At 40.8% G+C, this 17,831-nt stretch overlaps 1 long non-coding RNA gene and 2 other non-coding genes across 5 annotated transcripts; all 3 read right to left on the bottom strand.

Annotated features, from left to right (window-relative positions):
- Positions 1–7,487: 7,487 nt before the first annotated feature.
- LOC137670975 (uncharacterized) lies at positions 7,488–15,412 on the bottom strand. 3 transcript variants are annotated; one of them, XR_011049377.1, is made up of 6 exons: positions 15,366–15,412; positions 13,435–13,490; positions 12,527–12,596; positions 10,575–10,597; positions 9,672–9,716; positions 7,488–9,090 (listed from the first exon to the last, which is right to left on the bottom strand). It is a non-coding gene; the product is annotated as an uncharacterized lncRNA (long non-coding RNA). The 3 variants fall into 3 exon arrangements; XR_011049378.1 differs by lacking the exon at positions 15,366–15,412 and adding an exon at positions 14,732–15,012; XR_011049376.1 differs by lacking the exon at positions 15,366–15,412 and adding an exon at positions 14,706–15,011.
- Positions 9,268–9,339, bottom strand: LOC137672748 (small nucleolar RNA SNORD50). The gene has a single exon (XR_011049625.1). It is a non-coding gene; the product is annotated as a small nucleolar RNA SNORD50 (small nucleolar RNA).
- On the bottom strand, positions 11,611–11,677 carry LOC137672756 (small nucleolar RNA SNORD50). Its single transcript, XR_011049626.1, has one exon. It is a non-coding gene; the product is annotated as a small nucleolar RNA SNORD50 (small nucleolar RNA).
- Positions 15,413–17,831: the final 2,419 nt, after the last annotated feature.

The raw sequence follows: 17,831 nt of genomic DNA, 5'->3' as shown, positions 1-17,831 counted from the left end.
CCAAAACACTTCTAGTAGGTCTTGTGTTCTCCAACTGGAGTTATGTACCAACGGATAGCAATGTTTGGAGGCATATATAGAGTAGTAAGAGGAGTCAATGCAACTGTGTGAAAATACGAATTTTTACTGCCAACATATCAATTCTTAATTCCACCAGAATCAATACAGATATCTGAGCATGTCCATTAAAAAAACTGTTAAAATCACTGAGGACAGTTAACTGCAGGAGTTTCCAAATTCTTTCATACCCTTCCAGTTCAGGTGCTTTTAGATTTTGTCACATCCACAGCAACAGCTTATGTCTCTCCCAAGAAAAATTACAAAAAAATTCTTACTCAAGAGATCTCATGTATACTAAAAGGGAAATGTTTGTAATTTAGTGACAACATTTATTTTTAACCCCTTTAAACTTCTATTAAAAGATCAGTCCTGGTTAGTAAATTTGATGTATAAAAACTGTTAACCAATTTCAGATCAACAGTATTGATATAGACCTGCTGCGGCCAAAGGAGGCGGTAAGCAACATGCAGAAGAATCTTTTAGTCTGAAAATGTTATGAACTCCTTCAGTCTAAGCACACAGTGGAAAAAAAAAATTAGAACCAGAAATGAGAAAGGAAGGCTATTAAGGTAGAAACATTTGTAAGTTATGCATATTTCATGAAAATACCTTTCAAAACCAAAGTATCTTTCAAAAGCAAACATGAGACATTCCCAGCTTAGCAGTTCACCTGCTTTCTATAGCTCAGGCAAGGTAACACAGATGGGTTCTTCCACCCCCCGGCTGATGGTAATTGTGCTGATAACACATCAGCATTTCCTCTCAGGCTCTTTTTGACTCCCCAGTTGCTAGTCAGATTTCTTAGCAAGCAATCAGTCTATGCTCCCCAGCAAAGACTACTAAGTTCATAGAAAGGTTAAATCCCAGTGAAGGAGGAGACTGTCTCAGCCAACTGCAGAAAGCTTGTATCTCATGGATAACTTTCTGTAGCTTGGCCCAAGACAGAACATTTTCTGTATTTCTCTTAATCACCAAATTTGAGAGGTAGGATTAGACTGTATATGAAATAGAGACAGACTAGGAATTTTTTAAAACTTCATCATACTTCTATTGGAAGCTCTAGCAGAAGCCCAGAATGTTTGGTTCCAGGACTGGATGCCATTTCTGCTGATACTTCTTTTTACTGCTGCTATAGAAAAGGCCATCATCTTCACAGAAGTTCATTTCTGCCTTTTTAATTAATCTGAGGTGCCTGTTTCCTAGCCAGCCTTCAAAATAGTCAAGGAGAGAAGAGCAAGTTCAAGAGAGCCTATTTCTGCAGAATTGAGATCTTTCTGAACAAGAGAAATGGTTATGGTTCTTCTGAGAATACTATACAAAGAAGTAGTTGATTTTTAGCCTTGATATTAATTGTGAGCAGGAAAGAGCTTTATTTAAAATACTACTTACCTTCCACCTTTTCCTAACTCCTACTTTATTGCCTGAAACTTTCCAGCACAGAGAGCCCAGTATCAACACTGAAGTGGGGAAGGAAATATTTCCCTTCCACATCTGAAACAACCTGAAACCCAGCTAGCTGTCATTCCAGATAGGTTTGCAATTTAGCTAATCAGTGACTCTTCATTTGCAGGCTGTGTCCCTGATTTCTGAAGAGCAAATCACAGCTGTCAAATCACATCAATTACAGGAACTGGTCTTGTTTTTACAACTCAACAGGTGGTTGAATTTGATTATTATATCCTTTAGTTCAGACAGAGAAAAATTTCTCAGAGACCTTTTCTTTCTTCCCTTCACTGAAGGGACATATACTGTTGCTTTTATAGCCCTTCTGGGATTAACACTGAATGGATATGTAGTAGTCTTTTGTAATTTCATATTTTTGCCTTGGTTCTTGGGACATTTAATGCGTAAGTCTTCTGGGGAAAGCAATATAGAGCTAGTACAGAAGAGGAGGAATAGGATCTTTAGGAGGTCTGGACACAGCTGAGGACTACACAATAATTTTGGACACCAAGGTCCCAACCTTGGCCCAGAGTAAGAAAGCTCCTGCTGGGTGATAGCCCAAGCTTCCATAGATGATCTGCTCTATCTACAGAAATTATAACTTCAGGAAAGACCAAATATGCATACCCCTTAATGCCAATTTAAAAGGGTTTTCCTAGTTGAAAATCAACACCACTTTAAATTTTCCTGGTCACACTTCAGTGGAAAAATCACAGCTAGAAAACCCAAACTAGCCTTTAGGGAAAAGCAGAAGGTAAGACCAAGAGTCAAAACACCTCCAGAAGTGCTACCTCAGAATAACAGAATACCTTTTATTGGTATAGTGTTTTCTTCTTTTACAGGTAGGTGAGGATACAACAGTGTCATTACAGGCAACCATCCTGGTCACTGTCAAGTTTCTTCAACCCAAACCAGAAGCTAAGTGGTTTTTTCCTTTTTAAAGTTAGTGCAGTCAGGTAACTGCCATCACGAAGACAAGTCCTTACACCACAGTGCACTAATGACATTGCTCACAAGACCCTCTGCATAACCATGGTAGAAGAACTTAAAATTTGAAATCAGAAGGACCAAAGCATGACATCACCCATGGTATGTCACAGCCTCAGAATGCTGTCCTGGGGCCAGAGGCTGGGAGCACTACCAGGAGGCTCGTTTCCAAGGGTAGGAAGTTAGGCTGGTGTCACTGTAGAAGACATAGTAGCGTGGATTTACAGCAAAAATGTGCATCCTCAACTCCTTTTTGATTCCTTTGGTGAAAGATCTTTCATTTAGTATTTGACTTATTACTCCTCCAATATTCTAAGACTTGATTCGCATTTAAGAAGTCTAATATCCAGATACTCTGATTGCTAGTCTTGTATGCAAAGGCTACCCTTTCCTTACAGGACTCTCCCTATGGTAAGTCATAGGGACCACAGGTTGCCACATTGAGACAACTCTAAGAGGTTTAAATGTCCCTTAAGAACGTACCTTCAGAAACAGGGGGAGAACATCTAAAAGGATGTTTCTCCTCCTGCCATCTCATCAGGCAGTAGCACTAGTGGTCTTCAGTTCTTGATAATTTCAGATCCTCACAAGAACAAGTGAGGTCTCTCTCCAAATCTGTGGAACTTCTGGCAAACCATCTTTCTTCATATTTGTAAGCTAAGAACTTTGGACTTTCCCATATCCTGCACGGCTCATAATGGGGCTGCACTTCTATAGAAAATATATCTAGCAGTTGCTACAATTGTTCAGTCTTACTTTTCTAATTAAAAAACTGTAAACTACATGAAACTCCCAGGAGAAAGTATTCATACTCTTTCCAGTCTTCTTGTCATAGCAGTTAAAAAATAGGCAAAACCACAGCAAAACACCTTGCAGTCAACTCTGCCAAAGGGTCATCATATGAAGATCCCTTTACATGGAAAAAAGGTTTTCAACAGCCTTACAGCCAGTATGTCAAATTAGCAGAAACTATGCTGAACGACTTTTCACTACCAACAGAACTTGTTAAGTACACGTAAATGAAGACAAGGCAATTCTGGCAACTTCAAAAACATGTTTTCAAAAACCCAGAAACTCTTCCCCACCATTAAGTTTTTTTAGGGGAACGTTCTCAGCACTGTGATACTGTTTATTATAAAATACTATTTTAAGATGTTCTGAAGGTTAACTCCTGTTCCTGACGTTAAACTTATTTTGTCTTATGTGGTTTATAATCTGTGAAACAGGAAGAGGAGGGAGCATTAATTCCCACAAACCAAACCTTTTTCGTTTGCAATAGCAAATAGAACTTAATAAAATTTTCAGAACCAGAAACTACATAATCCAACTATTTTCAGAAAATGCTTATTCTAAGATACACCAGGGAATGAATTAGCATACTCTGAACTGTTTAACTTGTGAAGTTCAAATGACATTAAGAACTGCCACTCACTGTATTTCAATATTGCACTTTTCTGATGGAGTGCAAGAAATTAAACTGCGACAGTGAAGCAATTTGCTCTATTTTCTGCTACAGAAAATGACTTAGGTACTAGACAGAACTAACAAAGAGTTTAAGTCTCAAATGTTTCTTTCAGGACTCTACAGTATTTGCAACATCCCTCATTCTGGCTGAAAAAAAACAATCAAATAAGGCTAGGGCAAATTATTTATTTTGTCAAGGTAACATGAAGTACACTAATTTAGTGGTAGCTGTATGTTCTTCCTCTTCAATGATCTTAAAATGATTTTAAAATACTTTTACTTTTCAACCAACTTACCAGTTTCAAAATAAAGTCTAAGCATTTGTTCTGTTTCAGTCCATTAACCTTTCTAGCTTCTTTCCACATATATAAAATAATGACTGAACTTTACTTTAGGAAAGATTTTAATCATTCTTCACCTGCAACCATAAAACTAGTACTGTCATTGCTGGGACAATGTTCCTTCAGTTACTGAGAATTTCAATCACAGGGGAAAAAAATAGTGGTTATTGGTCTGGTGAGAAGCCTGAAGTATGAAGGCTCAGGGGCACTGAAGGTAAGAGCACACATCAGTAGTTCAAATTTTCACCTCCAACATAGCTCAATTAAACAGTAAAGCTCGCCTAGCACTTGGGCCTTAACTGGACTCCACTTACCACTGTTTTCATTAATGTGAGAGTTGAAAACAACATCGGCTTCAAAGAGAAAAAAGCTTTTACTTTAACCCTCTCCTAAGCCCCCCCCCCACTCCCTGCAGTTAACATACACACTACTTCATAAATTTTACAGCCTACGTAATATTCATGTTTCTTATCTTTTTAAATGAAGACAGGTCATAATTGCCAAGTAGTATTCAAATACAAATGAAAATCTCCTCAGGAAATTCTCAAGCAAACTGCTGGAAAGGCTCTCTATACTTCTCCTGTTCCTTATACTGGTCATCCTCAGACAGAATACTGAGTGAGGCAGACTTTGTCCCACTCAATACAGCCATTCTTCTGAGCATCAAACACCACTTTGTCCTCCCGAGCCTGCAGGAAGTTTGAGACAATGGCAGAAAAGTACTGTCTTCATAGCCCTGATAGCGCAACTGGACGATCAACTAAAAAGCCACATGATGTTTGAAAGAAAATGGGATTCATCATTTAAATTTTACTTTTCCAGTTTATATCCTCCAAGGGAAACAGACAAGGGCAGACAAGCAAAAATGCTTGTAATACTGGTTCTAGTAACAAAAAGTACAGTGAATGTAAATCATTGGACACATACATTCACACAGCTTACGAAGGCCTCCATCTGTACTCCACTCACTTGAAATTAACATTGAGCTGTTAAATTCATACACTTGATTATAACTCAGAATCTGTCCCCAAAACTGTGGGAGACAGTGTGACAAAAAACTACTGACCCAAAGTCAGGGTTAAATACTTCCAATATACAGAATACCTTTCCTTGGGCAAAGTCTAACACTTTGCTCGCTCTGCTGTGTCCATGCTTGACTGTCTTAAGGAGTCCCTTTCTCTACCAACTGTTACTTAATTTCAATGTCCGTTTTTAATTGGTAAAAACTCATACCCAAGCTTTATATGATATGTTTATACAATTAAGAGCTTGCCTGCACCAGAAGGCAGCAACCCCACCGAAGCTGGCACACAATATAGCGGCAGCCAAGGCGGCACACTTCTCTGCAGGCTGGTAGCCTGACAGTAGAGCTCACACAGAAATTTCTGTTCACTAGGATCTGTTACTTCAAGCAGGCTTCACACAGCAAATACACTCACATAGCAGGGGTGCTGTGTTGAGATAACCACTGCCAGCTTAGTTTCGCTCACTTGCAACTCTGTTTATAGATCTACAGTCTCCACTGGCAAGACAAGTTCTTCAGCAACAGACAAAACCTCCCACCTTAACCAAGACCTCATTACTTAAACGGTAGCAGAGCATTTATGCAGAGCTACTCTTCATTGTGGCTGCAAGGTACTCCTCTTGCTTATAAGCACACCACTCAGAAACAGGCTCCGCTTTTTTTTGCCCAGTTACTAAGACCAATACATGGCAATATTCCAGAACAAAGTTTGTCTAACCATTGATTTCTTGGACCACAGCCCAACACCCATGTGACACAAGTTCAACACTAATGATGGTTAGTACAGGATTTCACTAGACTAAAGCACAAAAAAGCAAAGTGCTTTCATGCCGTTTACTGCACAATCTTAAGTCAAAGCTTTAAATCTAGCAAGCTATTTTGTAAAACTGAAGTTTAATGAAGTATTTTTGCAGAGAAATCTCATGCCATGTGTTCCAAACTTGTCACACAGTAACTCTTCACAACTACATCTCCTGATCTCAATCACTTCTATAAAACATCAGACTCAAAACATACCAGAACTAAATCCACAAGTGGTTTGCAAACACCCCTCCCACCGAGCCGAAAAGCCATTACAAGTATTACTCTTTCCATCTTGAAACTAGTTACAAAAATTATCTTCCTACATAATTTTTACTGTCCCCCACTAGTATTCCAAAACCTCTAGACTATAATGTCACCATTAACATGTATTTTTGTAAACATCATACTTTCTATACTACTAATACACATTTTCATGGGTTACCCATCTCTGCAGCCCTAAAGCCCAGGAGCATTCATACTGAAAGGTTTGCAGCTAAATAGACAATATGCCTTATCACTGGCCACATCTAGTGTTTTCTATGCCAAGCAAGAGGTATATATTTTTCACGATTCAACACTACTCCTGGAGACAGGCCTCCACCATCCATTACACAAGATAACATTCTTTGGCACCCTTAATCTGTCAATCCTAGTCAGAAACCATCCCCAAGAAGTGTTTTAGACCATACAGAACAAGATTGATGCGAAGTACTTTAGCTACCTTAAGTGCCACCTACAATGCTGAAATTTTATGTCGTCTTTTATTTGATCCCAGAAATTACAAGAGTAACTCATTCTCAGCAATTTTACTGGATATACATACGACACTATCTCCTCAAAAGCTTCTGTATTTCATATTAGCACGAGCCCAAAGAATAAATACCTTTACACTCCAAAAGGCATGCCACAAACAACACTCTTCTGACCCTGTAATGCAAGTCAGATACAGATCCTTTTAGAGTATCTAACAAAGTACTTACCGCATATTGCTGCTGCATTACCCATTTCTCTGGTCTTTTGACATCTTTATTCCTCCAGAAGAGACTGAGCTAGCTAGGACTGGAAACTTTTTGACTTCCCATCCAAGTAGCTTCACTGGATGCTGTCAACAGCACCCAGACTTTCATACAACTGCAGTGGCCAAAAGAAGAGAGACAGGCCCCTTCCCACTTAAATGCATAATCACTAATGGAGTTTATGTTGTCCAGGAGTCACTCAAGCACAATGTGGAAAATCACATGTCCAGTAGGTGCTTCTACCAGTCAGTACAACAAGGCCACATTGCCTTTGTAGCTCTTGCAAAGTACAAGCTGTCAAGGAACACCATAGTGCGACTACAGACCTGATGTGCAACAGCTAGCAGGTTTTTCACATCTTCATCTTTATTTAAGAAAAAGCACGTACAGAACACAGCACATGGAAATACCTACCCTTGTCAGTAACATTCGTTAATAGCAATAAATCCTGTTGAAAGCCATGACAAGAAAGCTGTTCTGTAGTAAATTTCTGCGGATTCTGATACATTAGACTGATTTATGTAGTTGTTTGCTGAAAAGGAGCAGCCTTTAGCCAAAGTAGCTCATTACTTCTTAATAATAACCAAAGCATAGGAGATGCTCAGTGAGCCAGTACACTCCTGGAGTTCAGTCAGATCCTTAGTGTACATTTTAGTGGTCAGAAGGATACTTATTTTTGACATTTCCCAATGCTTTAGGCACTGCTGCTGGTACCGTTTTGCACTTCATGATACTGCTTAGATAGAAAATTGGGCTTTTCATGGAATTTGTCATTTAGAAATAGGCACATTCTGCGAGCTACAGGAATTCCTCCAACGCTCTAAAGGAACAGAGCTGCTGGCATCCAATGCTGTCATTTTAGGCTGTGGACTATAGGGTGTTTTTTCTGTACTTCGACATGATTCAGTAACTGTAGCTCTATCAATTTTTTTAGTAGCATGCCATTCTCGTATTTCTTCCTTTATAAAGCATTCCCAACAATTAAGTTTGAGTCATGCTTTAAGGCAGATTGCATCTTATGTACATAATGATTTGTCTTTACGATCCAATTTACTTGGTGACCAACTTATGATCCCTCATTCCTCTGTGGAAGTGCCAATTTGCTGAATATAGCAAATATGCTGTTACTGTGATACAGCACCGTTAGTTTTCAAGTGACTGCTCAAAGCACAAGTTCCAATGTGTACACTCCCTTCTCCCACTACTGACCTCTCTTCCCCACACAGCAAGCAGGTAACATTGCCAGCACATTCCTCAAAGGGCAGTTCCCCTGTTGCGTTATTGGCCTTTTCATGCTGAAGCGCCAAACCATAAAACCCCAATTCCTCTCTCCCTCACTAGAGAGGGATGGCAATGCAAGCTTCAGACCATGCCTTTTCTTTAACTACAACTTTCCTCGTCACACCTGAATTTCTTACAAGTGTTTCATATTTATGCTTCCATACCACCATCACCTCATCTACTTCCTCCTGTCTCCTGGAGGACACCACCTTCAAAAAGCAAACTCATTGGTTTGAATTTGTGTACCCATTTTGCTTTCTTCCCGTCTTTTCAGGGCCTACCTGTGAGTTCTGTTGTTTTGAGTTATTACAGAACTTCAGTATCAACAAGTCCATATACCCTTATGGTATTTTAAAAGGGCCAATACTCTCAAGTGTTTTTCCATGTGTTGAAGCTGAACACCCATCTCCCTAATATTGCTGCTATACAGAGGGCAGCTCAATGTTTTGGGAAAAGTGCTATTTTAAATATGCAGAGACAGTGATTTTGGTTCACAGGTAGTTTCTGAAAACAGTATCCTCTAAACAAAATTGCAGCAGCTTTTTGAAGAGGCTTTTAAAAGCATGGCATCCCACTCCAAGCCACAAAACTCTTCAGGTATTACACTTCCTTCCAGTTACAGATCATCCACATTTGTCAGGCAGCACTGACAAAGTATTCCAACTCATCACTGGAAAAAAGAGAACAAGGTCTAAGTAAAACAGTTCATTTGAGGGAGAAATTTCAATTTGCAAGTAAGCACACAACACTTTGTATACATTAAGGTGTTACCATTTCTGTAAAAAACCTAACACCCCACAGATGTTACAATACTTTTCAGAAAGTTTAAATCAAATCTTTTACTCTCATCTCAGATTCCGGATCCGTATTAGGTTTTTTCAACAAGAAATTCAGGTTCGGGATAGGATCATCACAGATGAGACAAAAGCAATACAGAAAACAAATTTAATAGGAAGTGCACTGTTTTTCTATATTTCAATAATAACGTACACTTATTTAAAAGTTTTCATGTAGGCACGAAAGCTAACCCAGGTTAGGTACAGCTGTCAGCACACATTGTGCCTTGGGGAACAAGTGTTCTTAAATTCTGATTATGTACAGAATTAAATACTATACCAGCTTACCGCATCAATTGATCAATTACTGTATTAAGTGTATCAACAACTGTCATAATACAAACAATTCCCGAACTATAAGCAGTTACTTTAGATTTAAAATGAGAAAATGTTTAGAAGCTTTTCAATTACATACCTGAATAAGCTACAAGCATTTGTTCTGACATTTTTAGCCATCTTCCTGTCCAAAAGAGACACTTATTAGTAATTTCAGAAAAATTTTCTTCCATCACTCACAATACAACTTGCCATCTAGTGTCTCATACAGATGAAATTGCATTATTAAACGTGTTGGATTAGTATCAGTACTCCACAAGTTCTGTGAAACTTAACTTAGAAGTGTTGTCATACCACAGTAAGATTTATTTTGCTTCTCTTGCCCAGCTATCACTCAACTTGGCTATGAACTATGACAGGCAACTAACCAATCAAGTACAATTCCCCCTCTCCTATCAGAATCAAAAAGATCATTTCTGAAAATTAGCTAATACCTGGTTCTCAGCTTGTATCAAAACATTAAAAACTCCAGAAGCTAAAAAATCCACCACAAGCAAGCATTAAATAAAAAACTGCATCCAGACCACACTCTTCTACATATGACACTCCTGCAAGCAACAGACTACCTCTGAACTAGAATTGAAAGTTCAAAAAAAAGGCCAAGGCAGATCATTAAATGTTTCACTGTTTCCCATAATGGAGATACACACAAACACCACTCCACTTCACATATGCCATTTTTACATGTCACCTCCTGCTTATAAATGGGGTTGACAATAATGCAGGTTTTGAAGCAGTCATTTAAAAATTATTATCAGTTATTTAAACCAGTTTTGCCGAGTTTCAAGGTATGTAATGACTATGAAGCCTGTCATCTTTAAACACTTCACCTGTGCTGGTGTTAAGAGTAGTCTAAACTCAGAAGTCAGATGCACATGCGTTTTTGGGATAGATGCTTCACTGATCAGACACACCAGCGGTTTTAAGCATTACTCCCACATCAAGCTGTTAAATTAAACACAACACTTATTGAAATTCATACCTCCAAGCAGCCTTCACACATCTCTGCAAAGACAAAATGCACTGGTTAGTTACACTGACAAGTCTTGCTACTTCCATCTTCTGTCTACATCAGCCATTTAAGTCACTCCAGTTCCTACTTGTAATACCGCCTGTCTAAACAATAGAGCATTTTATAGGTAGCACTGCTGCTCAAGAAGTTTCACTCCCCCATTTGAACTTCACATACTGGGACAAAGCCTGTTCTTCAAAAGAAACTGCTGGCAGTTAGCAAGGTATTTAAAGGTACCTTTCTTTAATAAGGAATGGGATAAAATTATAGATGTTGTAATAAGACAGAAAAATTAGAATCTGTCCCCACACTTCAGATTCTAGCTTCTTAAATAAAAACAACTCAAGAACCAGTGAAATTAAAGTGAATTTCATTGAAAAAGATTAAATTCACATACTTAGGTAAGAATGAAGTTCCTAGAAAATCCACTACCAATACTGTTGATACACAGTAAGCACTCACAGGCATGCTTTTTGCCTGCTGCAAGTATAATGTTGTACTAGCCCTTCTGAATTAGTTTAGCTCTGGAGCTGAAATAGCTTTAATAAAATTAGAATTTATTACAATTCACCACGAAATTTCACCTTTAATCATTAACATTACTCTTCCTAAATGCTCACATCTGAGCGAGCCCTAAGTTAACAGTACTTTCTAAGAGGGTGAAAGCACAAACGTCATCACTAGCTTTCAAACACCAGCAACACTTACCAAGGCACTTTAATACCTGGCTAATGTTTGTTATTTACCCACTATAAGATGGGATACCTCAAATTATAGCGGTCTAACACTTCCCTCTGTCTCTGCTCTTTGAAGATGCAAGCTTTCGCAACAGCACTTATCCATGCAAACAGGGACATGAGGCGAGTTTAAATAATGCACCAACATCCTTATTCACAACCTGAAGCATGTGGGCATCCAGCGTGTACATGGGGACAGCAATAAAGGTAACATCAACTTGGATAATGACTGAAAGATTGACTTTTGAAAGAATTATTTAAGTGGTTTCATCTCAGTAGCCAGATCCGTATGAAGTTTCTCATCAATATATCAGGTTTGGCAGTTTCATCGCGATTCACCACTTAAATATCAGTGACTGGGAACTGGTCAACACTGGGGACTGAAACAACACAATTCATATATTCCACAAAATAAGCTTTATGTCTTTCATATCCAGATATACTGAAAACTGAATACCTTACAATTAACAAAAAAAAAAATCAGCTGCTTAATCAATAAATATTACTTCTATCTGTTGTACTACAGTTGCCAGGAAATCTTTCATCAGGACACCTGATGTTCCCATTATTAAAACTGTTCATGCCATTCTAGAAATTTGAGTAAAATAATCAATTACAACATGTTCAAGCATAATATAGCACAACCCATTAGGAACAACCAAATTTTACTCTGTGGATCCTCTTTCCTCCCAACCACTGGTTATAAGCATTTGAGTTAAATTAAATTGAACACAGATCCTGAAGCTATTTCTTAGCGTTTCCAAAAGGTGAGAATATCAACTATACTCTTTAGAAAATGAACACACATTTTTATTCAATTGGAACCACATTTGCCTGTTTATATTAACAAGTCTCTAGATGACCCCTTCGTTTTCTTTGCCTAAACACTTTCTTATACTAATCCCCCAATAAAGTGCAAATTCACAATTAAAAACCATCTTGAGGTAATCTTTGTCACATTTAGTATGAACACTTCAGATAGGCATCTTTTACCAGCTCCTCCGACAGTGACCCAAATAAACTACTCACCAGCTCCCCAGCCTACACAGCTCTAGACCATGTCAAACATGCCCGAAATAAAATGATAGCTCAATTCTAAAGCTACTTCTACTAATTTGATCATACATATATTTCGCTAATCCATTTATCATGTTAAATTATCCCCGCTGATCATTCAAAACATACATAGCTTTCAGGAAAATCCACTTGTGTGTACCAAGTATTCTTCTACTTCTGATGATGCTTCCATGAAGGGCTAAAATTGAAATTAAATGAAAATTATCTTTCAAAACAGAAAATGTCTCTTGCTGTGGTCTAACATCATCTCTCACATTACTATGTCAGAAACAACTAGCAAGCACTAAAAATTCATTTTTCATACAACAATTCAATATTGGTCTAGGACAGTCTTCAATACCTGACAAGTTGAAATTTTGTATTCACTAGAAAAATAACCCTGAATTGGTTTTGGACCCTTCTGCAACCATTACAATGTCTGAAGAACCAAGACATTCTATCTTCTATTTCAAAAACATTTATATACATGAGCACCCATGCATTTATTCCCAATGCAATGCTACTGTCTGTTCATAGTTTGTAGGATCATTACCTCAATAATTATGTTCAAATGTGGTCATGTACATAGATTCACATTAACTCCAACACATGCCCAAGGCCAGAGAGCTAACTTACACCATCTCCAAAATCAGTATAATTTAGCACAAGTTAACCACGTGATTTGTCATGTGGGTCTCCATGCTTATTTGAACGCCACAGCAAAAGAAACAGAACTAAGAACAACTGACCAAAGGGCTGACCTTAACTCAGTGAAGAGCACACACAAAAAAAAATCAAATAATTACTCATCACATTGATTGCAACTATAAAAATGCAACATACTGTGACTGGTTTTCCTTTTTGTCCTACTCAGTAGCCAAAGATGACAACCCTCTGGCACTTAACACATTCCGTACTTTTGACAAGACAAATATACAGAAACTGAGTAAGAAATTGAAGCATTTATTATCTTGACCAAGAACAGAAATGTAGCGTTACTTCTACAGCAACAAAATTAAAAAATCCAGAGCCATTACCTTAATGCTTCTGTACGATGTATGGGACACCATTGAAAACTTCCACTCCATCACACCTAAAACCAAACAGTAAACAAACTTAACACTTGAAATCGGTAGATTCTTACTACCAGGCCACTAAGTCACACACATTATGAGACAATAATCATCAACAATCTCTTAAGTCCCAGAAGCAATAATATGTTAAGTACGTAAGTCTTAAGTATGCAGGAGGCCTTTTAGAAAGCAGCAAGAAATGCAGCCAGTTTTAAGTAACAGGGGAGGAATGAGTTACATCCACTTGAAATCCCATATGAAAAGCATGGTAGAAATAACTGCATGTACCCACTATTAAACTTCAGTCCAAAGGATTTTTAATGAAAATTCATCAACTCACAGTTTCAGTCCTTTAAGTATAAGCACTGATTTCAATTGGTTTAACCACATAGCAAGTATTGAAATCTACCAACTCAACCAGCCACAGACACACATGACAAAGTATTTGTTTTGTCATATACAATACTTAAAATATGGAGCTTCCTATAACGTTTCTCACTCAGCACTACGTAGATCAAATAAATGTAGCAATCCATTAAAGTTAACTTAAACATGTTTTGTTTCAGATCAGAAAAAAATTTAAGCTATGGAAAATCTCGAGTTAAGCTTGCTTATTACACCCAATAACCAAGGGTTACTAATGGCTTGTAAAGATTAAAAAAATTCTACTGTTTGGTAATCTAACATGTGACTCAGTCTATCATTAGACAAGCTAATTCAACACGGAATGAACGCATCTGACAACTTCTCACATGAATACAACCATCTCCTAATATGCTTGCAGATAAGAATCTAAAACACTAGCTATATTTTTTATTGTATTGCCTTCTTCCAGAAGGTCGTTGGCTCAATGACATTAGCATTGCAAGAGGGAAAAAAGGCATTTTAAGGCCACAGAAGTTTGTGAGGTTTTTAAATATTTATTTTTTTAAAATAAATCTCCCTTTATTCTGCTGTCTCATTACCCAGCAAAAAAATAAATATCAATAGTCAAAACGTTAAAGTAATACCACAATTCGTACTAAAAAAGCATGCAAAGATTGTGCAGTTTGTTTTTTTTCTTGGCATGATACGTGGATTTTACAGTAACTGTATTTTTAAAAATCTTCTGCTGTGGGATAATTCCATGATGCCAATGGCTGAGCCCTCTGACACACAAACAGGCAACACAAACACGTTCACCAACCCTATGCCAAATGAACAAGGCAACTCCACCTTATTCAAGGGGCCCTCACCTCTCACTAGAACACCTCATTCTCACCGTGACGTTTAAGTCGACTTCATTCACCGGCATTAGCAGTACTAATTCAAACGACAACCGAGTGAGGCGACAGGCTTCATCGCCCTGTCAAGGGGCCGCTCCCACCCCCAGCCGGCGCGACTGGCGGGCGGCATTCCTTCACCAGCCCCCGGCGGTACCCGACGCGGTCTCTCCGGCGCCGGCTGGGCCGTCTTAGCGATCAAAATGGCGTAGGCCAGGCAGGGCCCCGCCGGGCACCGCCCACACCCGGGCAAAATGGTACCCGCCACCCATCCCAGCGTGCCCCGCGCCAGGGACGCCGCTTCCGGCGGAGAACGGGCCACACCGCGCGCCCATCCCCCTCCCCGCGGCGGCGAGAGGCATGCCGGGACCCGTAGTCCGCCCCTCCGCCCCCTCGCCGCCGCGGCTGCAGCGGGGCTGCGCACACCGCGGCTGCGGCCCCGCGCCTGGCCGTACCCGCTCCGCCCCGCCCGCGGCTACGTGCGACCCTCACCGCCAGCTCCAGCCTCAAGCACTACACGGCGTCGCTACCCAGCGGTGCTGCGGCCGATGCCCCCAAACAGCCAAGCACAAAACACAGCAGCCGAGGCACCCCTCCCACCCCGCCCCGGCACCTCAGCCCCCGCTACCTCACCCGCCACCGCTGCCGCTCCGCAGGAAAAGAAAGGCAGAGGAGGCGCTCGCCAGGTTTATATCTCCGCGAGGGGTGGGAACGAGGCTGGCCCCGCCCCTCTCCCCGAGAGACAGGGAGGCGGGGACATCGAGGACCTCTCGCGAGGCCGCGCCCTTCCTGCCCGGCGCGCGCGGGGGCGCGCGGAGAGCCCTGCGGCCGTTGCGCGGCCTCGTGCCCGCCCCTCCCCGCGCGCGGAGCCATTGGCATGTTCAGGCGGGAGGGCCCCGGCCCGCGCCTGCTGCGCGGCGGCCACCGAAGCCGCCCCGGGGCTCAGCCGGACTCCTCACCTCGGGGCGCGCGCCGCAGGCCTGCCGCGGCGCACGGGGAGGGGGCGGGAGGCTGCTGCGGACTTGGCTGCCCGCCCTGCGAGCAGGCAGGGGCGGAGGGGAACACACGGGAGGGGGCCGCCCTCCGTCGCTGGGTGATGAGCCTGGGGGGGGAGAAGGAATGAGCGCTCGAGTCTGGCGTTTGATCCGGGTGCTGGTTGTACATTTTGCGTTACAGGGTTTTTGCATAAAACGCAGAGATGGCAAGTGAAGGCAGGAGCCTGATACACTTCCACCTCCCAGGCTTAGAAAAATTGTTTTTCATTGACTACTTGTTTCTTATATCATCTGTTGCTGTTCTCTAGGCCTCCAACTGGTTGACCTATAGCTATACCTGAATGTTTCAACTTTCCTTCGTCTCTAATTAGATGTTTCTGAAACCTGAACCGCACGCATATCCTCTCCCTGTTTGGAAATAGCATGCAATGCTTTATCCCTGTATAACATTACAAGTCATCAGCGCTGAAAAATCTCCTCCTACCCACAACAGACAGAAAGCTTTCTGCTGTTTTTCACTCGAGAAAGTCTTAAGGATGCTGTTCCACAGTGAACCTAAGAGTGGGCTGCCCCAATCCCAGCACAGCTTTAGCCACTGGCAGTTGCACAGTTGCACCTCAATCAGAAAGTAGCTTAGTCTCCAACTGAATCAGCCTCCTGTACTGCTGTGGAAGTGCTAGTGAAAGAAGTGAGAGTGGGTATCTGGTCTACGGTGGGGATGGCAGGAGCGCTACAGCCTAGATGACATTTAAACTGATGTGAAACTACATCCTAAATTCTCATAATATTTATGGAGGTTCTCACTAATTGTAAATAGTTAACTTTTTTGTCTGCATATTTGTTTAGAGGTTTAGTATATCAATCAACTTTGTTGAGGAAATAAGGAAAAACAAGGAACGGTGAATAAAAGCTCTTTTAAACATGTTTTCTGCAGCCCATGGCAGAAGATGACACTCGTCTTCTCACTGCTTTTCTTGTTCCACATCCCATTTTACTTGCCTGAAGTCTTCCTCTTGACTGCAAGCAGGGTGACCCAAACGGTAGACCGCAAGCTGTAGCCAGCCCACTGCCTTTTCTGCTGTAGAGGCATGAGGAAAAAGGATCTACAGGCTGCCTTTTTCTCCGAGTGCCTCCTACCTGCACTTGTTCAAGCTGTTTCTGTAGGAGAGAGAGCGCAAAGCTATAACCATCAGGGAATAGCTGCTAGTGCGTCAGGCAGGCTCAGCCGCTGAACTTGGGCACAGGCAAGCAGTTTACGCTGTTGTTATCCATCCATGTGACCTATTCAAAAGGCCCCAAAACTGATGCTTGCCACATGGCACTGAAAATGTTAACCCACCCTTCCTTAGTGACATCAGGGTTAAAGATAAGCAAAGTAATCAATCACAGTTTACTCAGGACTCTATTAGCCCTAAAGAAAGAGGGCAGCTCCTTACCATTCCTTTTAAGTGCTAAGCAATGAGTCTTTTCTACAGCACATTGTGGAGGGCTTTTATTGTCTTGAAGAATGGAATTTTATTTCAGGGGGAAAAATAGAGAGACTCATAATTTAAGCCCAAAGTATATTACATAAAGCATGAACGAGTACTATTTTAGTTTGCAATTGATAATAAGAAGTCTATAAATAACGATGTGACTAAGGGCCTGTCCAGGGCTACAGGGAACTGCTCTGCATTGTGAACTTTGCAGGAGTAACATGGGTGTGCACTGACTGCAGGGAGCCTTGCACCTTGCAATGTTACCGCACACTACCTTTTGTAATTTGGCCGAAGAAACTCTTCATCTCTCAGTTAGGTTGTAGGGTACAGGTTTACTAGCAGTGCCTGAATGCACATTGTATGCAAGCTTTTTATGCCCAAAGAAATGTGCCTCATAATTCTCAGCATCACCAAAGACTGCTAGCACTGGACAAGCTTGTGGGTCAAGTGAATTACACCTTTATTGTAGGTAGGTAACAATTACAAGGTTGAAAAAAGTTAACTAAAACAAAATAAAAAAAACCACAATTGCAGATTATATTTAAAAGCAAGGTTCCTTCTTAGCTGCCTGCCTTTCCCCTCCTTCAGGCTTCTACATCTTTAACCTATATCCCAGGTGTCTGGAT

This window comes from Nyctibius grandis, chromosome 1, assembly GCF_013368605.1.
Source record: "Nyctibius grandis isolate bNycGra1 chromosome 1, bNycGra1.pri, whole genome shotgun sequence".
Lineage (NCBI taxonomy): Eukaryota > Metazoa > Chordata > Aves > Nyctibiiformes > Nyctibiidae > Nyctibius > Nyctibius grandis.
This window is presented reverse-complemented; position numbering and strand designations above follow the sequence as displayed.